Consider the following 6,318-nt stretch of genomic DNA (forward strand, 5'->3'; position numbering starts at 1 on the left):
CAGCATTATTCTGATTCCCTCCCTGTAACTTGAGGCTCTTTGGCCATCGGGGGACAGACCTTAGGAAAACCTGGCCCCTTAGGTCAGAGGGTGAGGCACATGCACAGAGGCCTGAAAAGGTGGGTGGAAAGCAGACCACAGCCCTCTGTCTCCAGACAAACCTGCCACCAGCCCCTGAGAGAAGCAGCCTTAGGAACTGCTGTGCGCATGTGTCAGAGGCCGCTTCTCCGGCACTCGGGAGCCCGAGGAGGCGGCGAGCGAAGGGCTGAGATCACAGGTGGGAGAGAGCCTGTGGGAGGAGGGCAGCTGAGCTGCTGAAGCTGTTTTTAAAAATAGAGATATCGTTCACACATCATTAAATGTACCATTTAAAAGTGTACCGCTCTGCGGCTTTTAGAATATTCAATAAGTGGCCCATCTATCACCACTATTGACTCCAATTTTCATCGTCCCCCAAAGATACTGCTGTTGGATCGGTGTTGAACCCACCTCCAGCCTACACCCTCTCATGTTGTTTCCTTCTCCCCTCACCCCAAGCTACCTCAGAGCGAGTCTGCAGCTCCAGGTTCCAATGACAACCTTGCCCCCACCCAGGCTGAACCCCCAAACCAAGAAAACGAAGCTTAACCAGCCCTTATGAAAGCAACTCAACTTGTAACATGGCATCTAACTGCCCTATCCCAGACACTGGGCAGGAGGACACAGAGTTCCGTTAGGAGGACTTCTGTTGGAAGTCCCGGCCAGAAGTGGCCCAAACAACAAGGGAAATGTATTACTTCACATGATGACACGTCCCATAGCAGGACTGCCCTGGAGTCAGCTAATGCCTCAAGACTGGTGTCAAAGACCCGCGTCTTCCTCTCTGTTTTTCCTCCACCAGGTAGCCTCAACCTCAGGCAGCTTCCCTCATGGTCACAGGATGGCTGCCGCAGCTCCAGGCATCCCACCGGACACAATAGTGTCTAAAAGCAGGAGAAAGGGTATTTCTTAGTCTCATTTTAAGAGTTCCAAAAAATCTTTCCCCAGAAGGCCTTTTGCACCTTCCGGCAGACTCCCCTCATGTCTCATTGGCCAATACAGGGTCACATGCCTATCCCTAAATCAATCCTTGGTAAGGGGGAGGGATCTTCATGATTGGCTTAGACCAGCGGTTCTCAACCTGTGGGTCACGACCCCTTTGGCGGTGGAACAACCCTTTCACAGGGGTCGCCTAAGACCATCCTGCGTATCAGATATTTACATTACGATTCATAACAGTAGCAACATTACAGTTATGAAGTAGCCACGAAAATAATTGTATGGTTGGGTCACAACATGAGGAACTGTATTTAAAGGGCCAGAAGGTTGAGAACCACTGGCTTAGACCAATCAGGATTGATGTCTGAGCCAGGTTGGGGAGGGGTAGGTAGCAGAACAAACTGGGGTCTCTGCCAGCCTGGAGGAAGGGGCCCCCGGAATGTGAGCTATACTACAGTCTAACAGACGACGTTGCCCTTGAGCGGCTTCAGCAAGAGCAGCTGATGTCCATAAAGGCGTCGGAGCCCGTTACCCAGCACTTAAATTTTAAGTCTTAAAATGTCTCAGTGCCATTTCAAACACTGCAGGCATCACTCCACTCCACAGGCAACAGCCCTTTGAGGCAGGTGTTATTATACTTTTTTTTTTCAGGTGAGAAAACAGACTCAGAGAGAGTAGGTGATGTCTCCAGTGTCACAAAGTAAGAGACAGAGCTGGGGTTCATTAGGGTAGTGGTGGTGGCACAACATCTGGGCTCTAAGACAACCTCTCAGAGAGAGGGTCTCCCCAGCTGGACATTGGAACCCCATTCAGGCCTCACCCGGCAGCCAAGGCCTTGGGGCTTCAGCAGTCCCACGGGGTTTAGATTGCAGAGTAGAAAATGGACAACATTAAGTGAACAACTAAATAGATATATTGGATGTGTCATATCCTATATAATAAAAGGCTAATATGCAAATTGTCCCCTCAACCAGGAGTTTGACCAGGAGTTCAACTGGGAGTTCAACCAGGGGCAGGGCCTGCTGGCCAACCGTCTGTGCCCCTCTCCCCAGCTGGCCCAGCCTGATTGGCCCCGATCGGGGCGGGCCGACCGGACCCCACCGGACCCCACCTGTGCATGAATTCGTGCACCGGGCCTCGAGTAGTAGATAAGACCAGTGTTGAGGGCTATAAAGAAAAATAAATTGGAATAAGAGGCCCAGAGGGACAGAGTTGGGGAGCAGCTAGTGGTATTCAGGGCCTCCCTGAAGAGGAGATTTTGAGATGGGTGTCCAGTGGGTGAATCCTGGAGGAGGCCCCTGGGCACCTGAGGACCAGCCGCTTAGCTTAGGCTGACAGGGGCAGAAGGGGCACCCAAGAGAGCCCCTTGTTCCTCAGCCCCTAAGAGAGAAGAAAGAAACCCAATATTTATCATTCACCATTGCGGTCTGGCTTTCTGTCAGCACCGTTCTCATTTAACGCTGACAACTCCCTCTGAGATGTAAAGTATTATCTCCACCTTGCGCAGGGAATAGAGGAGGTTCAGAGATAAATGGCAGCTGGCCAGTACCCCACCCCCCACCATGCTTTCCGTTGCTCCCTCCCTTTTAAAAGACTTTGACCCCAAATCACTTTCCAAAATGCCCTTGGGGAACTGGAGGTGACTAAGACTGGGGAGTGACTACTGTGACAGGGAAAAGCTCTCAGTTCCCATAGAGGGCACCTATATGATCTTGGGGTGCAGCTGGGCCAGGCCAGACAGGACTCGTACCCATCACCCTGCCGTTTGCACCCTCCAGTACTTCCAAGGACACCAGGCTGCTACAGCCGCAGGGCCCCTTCCTGGCAGCGGTGCCCAGGAGTGCAGGCCCAACGGGGACCTCACCTCTCCTCTGCCTGCCTTTCCAGGGAGCCACCTAGGTTGGGAGGAGAGGGGATCCCGAGCCACGCACACTTTATCCCCAGCTAAGCTCAGGGATTGCGAAGTAGATTAAGGGCATTCACTGAGGAAGACGCCTACTTAACCTGGATCCCCAAAAATCCGGGCTGCACACCAACAGAGGCGCGGGCTCCCGGCCCACCGGGGCAGGGCGGGGCAGGGCCCTCTTCTTCGCTGCAGAATTTCTTGCCTTGTTATCCGCACCGCCACCAGGGGGCGCGCCGGGGCCTGGGGATGGAGAGGCTGGCAGGCTTGGGGCGCCTTGGTGTGTCCCACTGATCTTTGTTGCTCACCAAAGCGCTTACCCTGGGCAGGCTATGGGCATTCCCAGGACGCTATCTCTACGCTGGGCAGTTGAAAGAAATCTTGTTCAATGAACTGGCCTCACCACCCCCACGATCTGGGCCTCCTGCCTCCAGGTTGCCCAGCTTTCTAGTGGCCTCCAGGGAACTCACTGGAAGCCGTCTGAGGCTCCTACGGCTCTTAGCGGAAAGTTCGGAGCCCCTTTCTGCAGGTCAGAGAGCGTGGGGCCCCCACGCGCCCGCTCCGCGTGGCTCTCCGCGTCCTGTGAGGCCTCTGGCCTTGCGCGACTATTGTGTCCCCTTAGGACTTAGTTCATGGTTCTGTCCAGGGCACCATTGTTCACAGGTGATAGCTTTGCCTTTCCTTAGCAGCAGTGAGTCTTGGCAAGGAGGGAATATGATTTGTTCACATTTGTTCACATTGCATGTATCCCCAGCGATACCTAGTCTAGCACCTAGTGGCCCTGCCGACCCCTAGCCCCCAGACCCCGGCCCGGCCTCCTTTGCCCTTTTTCAAGAGGCCACCCCCCCGCCCCCCCATTCAGGGTCCACCGCAGGGAGGCCTCCACCTCCCCACTCTAGCCGGCCTGGATGTGAATTTAACCCTTTCCCCATCGAGTGCAACCCACCCTGAGGTCCGGGGTGCCTATGAGAGAGAAGGTGCTTCCGTCTGTGACACGTGGCGCGGGGGCGCCCTCCCCCTCCCGGCAGGGACCGTTCCTGTGTTCCAACCGGCAGCACTGGGCAAGCGGGAGGAAGGAAATTAAGCCTGTGTTGAAGGAAGGACACCTGGCAGGGGAGGAGAAAGGGATCAGGAATCCCCTCCTCTGGGGCGCTTTCAAGTGGGGGGGAAATCCCCACACATGCCTCCGCTCTCCAGGGGCCATGCGGGGCCGCACACAAGTTCCCACACCGCCTCCCAGCCCTCTACTCCCTCGGCGGTGCGGCCAGCCCACGTCTGGGTTACGGGCTCCCACCCACTTGTTGGCTGGCCTCCTCTCCATCCCCTCCCCGGTGTTCATGACCTGGGTCTCCCCGTGCTCCCAGCGGCCTGGAGGAGGCATCATACATGTGCCCCTTCAGGGGATGACCAGTCTCACCTCCATAGCCCAGGGCTACTGGCGGGGCACGGCTCTGCCAATCGCCACCCCACATGCAGCCTCAGAAATCTTCCGTCCCCACTACCCAGGCTGGCACCTCTGGAATCTTGGGGTCCCGAGATGACCCCAAAAGGTCACCCAGTCCAGCTCCCACCTCCCAGCCACACTGAGTTTGTAGTGGGGTCTTGGTGGCCAGGGACGGGAGTGCTCCCCTCGGCTCTCAGAAAGAGACACGAGGCTCTGGGGCACCCCACATGGTCAGGTGGATTTGAACTCCAACGGACACCTGATCAGAAAACCGGCTGACAGCCCCTGCTGGGGGGACAGAAGTCCGGTGGGACCTGGCAGGCCATGAGGGGGGTGAGAGCTCCCTACCCCTGGAGCAGGGGCGCTGGGGCTCCGAAGTTAGGGACAGTGGCAAACCCACTGTGACCTCCTTTGAGATGAATGAGAAATAAGGAACCGAAGTCAGCCCACCACACGCGCATCTCTGCAGGCTACATCCCATCCGCTGTCCCTGGGCAGCTTAGGGCTCTTCCTTTTGCTCATCCTTCCCCTTCTCAGCCTCTCCCCTTCCCCTTCCCCCCTTCTTTCTCCTTGGGCTCCCTCTGCTTGCCTCCCCTCCCTCTTTTCTCTGTCTCCGTTTTTTCTTGGTCTCTCAGCCAGTCTCTCTCTCTCTCTCCTGCACTGTCTCTCCCTTTTCTTTCCTTCCCTCCTCTCTTTCATCTCTCCCCCGACCCCACCCCCTCCAGTCGGGCTAGGAACGCGGCAGAAGCCGTGACAAGCCCAGGCGGCTCTCCCGACCCTTGGTGCCCGGGGGCCAGTTCCCCGAGCTCCCGCGCCCGCAGCAGCCCCGTGCGTAGGGAGCTCTCGGGATGCGCAGGGCCAGCGGGTTCGAGCTGTGGGCATGGGTGGCCCAGATCAAAGGCCAGAAATGTCTGGCCCCTGGCATGCACTCCCTCCAGTCGTGCCCCCCACCTGGAAAAGCCCGAGTTCCAGGCCTCCCCAGGACCTGGGGTTGCCCCTTCTGCTTCGGTTCTCTGAGCAGCGGCCCTTGCCCCCACTCACTGGCTTTGCTTGCTTCACCCCAGGCCCAGGGCTGCTCCAGGGTCCCGAGTGCCTCTGGAGGCCTTGGTTGGCCAGGGAGGGGGGTTGGGGGGGGCAGGCCACCCAGGTGACAGCGGGCAAGTCCCCCCAAGGTCTGCCCTCCATCTCAGCACCACTCCAGGCTGAGACCTAATTCCTTGACTTTGTGGAGGGAGAGGACAAGCAGCCAGGGGCTTGGAAGGACTTTTTAGCTGTGGGGAGGGGTGGGGTATGTGGTTGCACTCGGTGTCCAGGCAGGCGAAAGGGGCGTCATCACAAACCCCCAGGTCGAAGCCAAGGACAGGGGAGCTGGGGAGGAGGGGTGTGTCTCAGGGCAGCAGGGTGTTCCGAGGACCCGGGCTGCTCTCTGCGTCCCACCCACCCGCTAACAGTCCATCCGCAAGATCCAAATGGGACTGCGGGTCAGGCTTCCGACCGGAGCCGGAGGCCTGGCCTGAACCCCTCCAAGAGGAGAAAGTGACCCGGCTCCGGAGCAGGAAATGCAACTGGCCGCTGGTGTCAGTTGCAGGAAATGCAAAGGCAGCAGGAGGTCCCGATACCGATCTGATCCCTGACAAAAGACTCAAATGACACGGCTCTGTCCCCGGCGCCGCCCGCAGCCAGACCTTCGAGCCTCCGCAGACCCTTGTGCGCGCCCCGCGGACACCCGGGAAGCGACCTCCCGCGGCCGGGTGGAGCGGCGGGTGGCTTTCGGGCTCGGAGGCTGGAGGCCGGGAGGGGTTGCGTTCCCCAACCCCCTCCGCGACCCTCGGCTCCTGTCCTGCCGGAGCGAGGCTCCTGGGGACATCTCTGTGCTTTCTACTGTCGATTCCCCCAGGGCCCCCGTCCCCAGGGGTCACGGGCCCCCCGAGGGAAAAGGAGACACCCCTCCATG

Source organism: Myotis davidii, unplaced genomic scaffold, assembly GCF_000327345.1.
Source record: "Myotis davidii unplaced genomic scaffold, ASM32734v1 scaffold684, whole genome shotgun sequence".
Lineage (NCBI taxonomy): Eukaryota > Metazoa > Chordata > Mammalia > Chiroptera > Vespertilionidae > Myotis > Myotis davidii.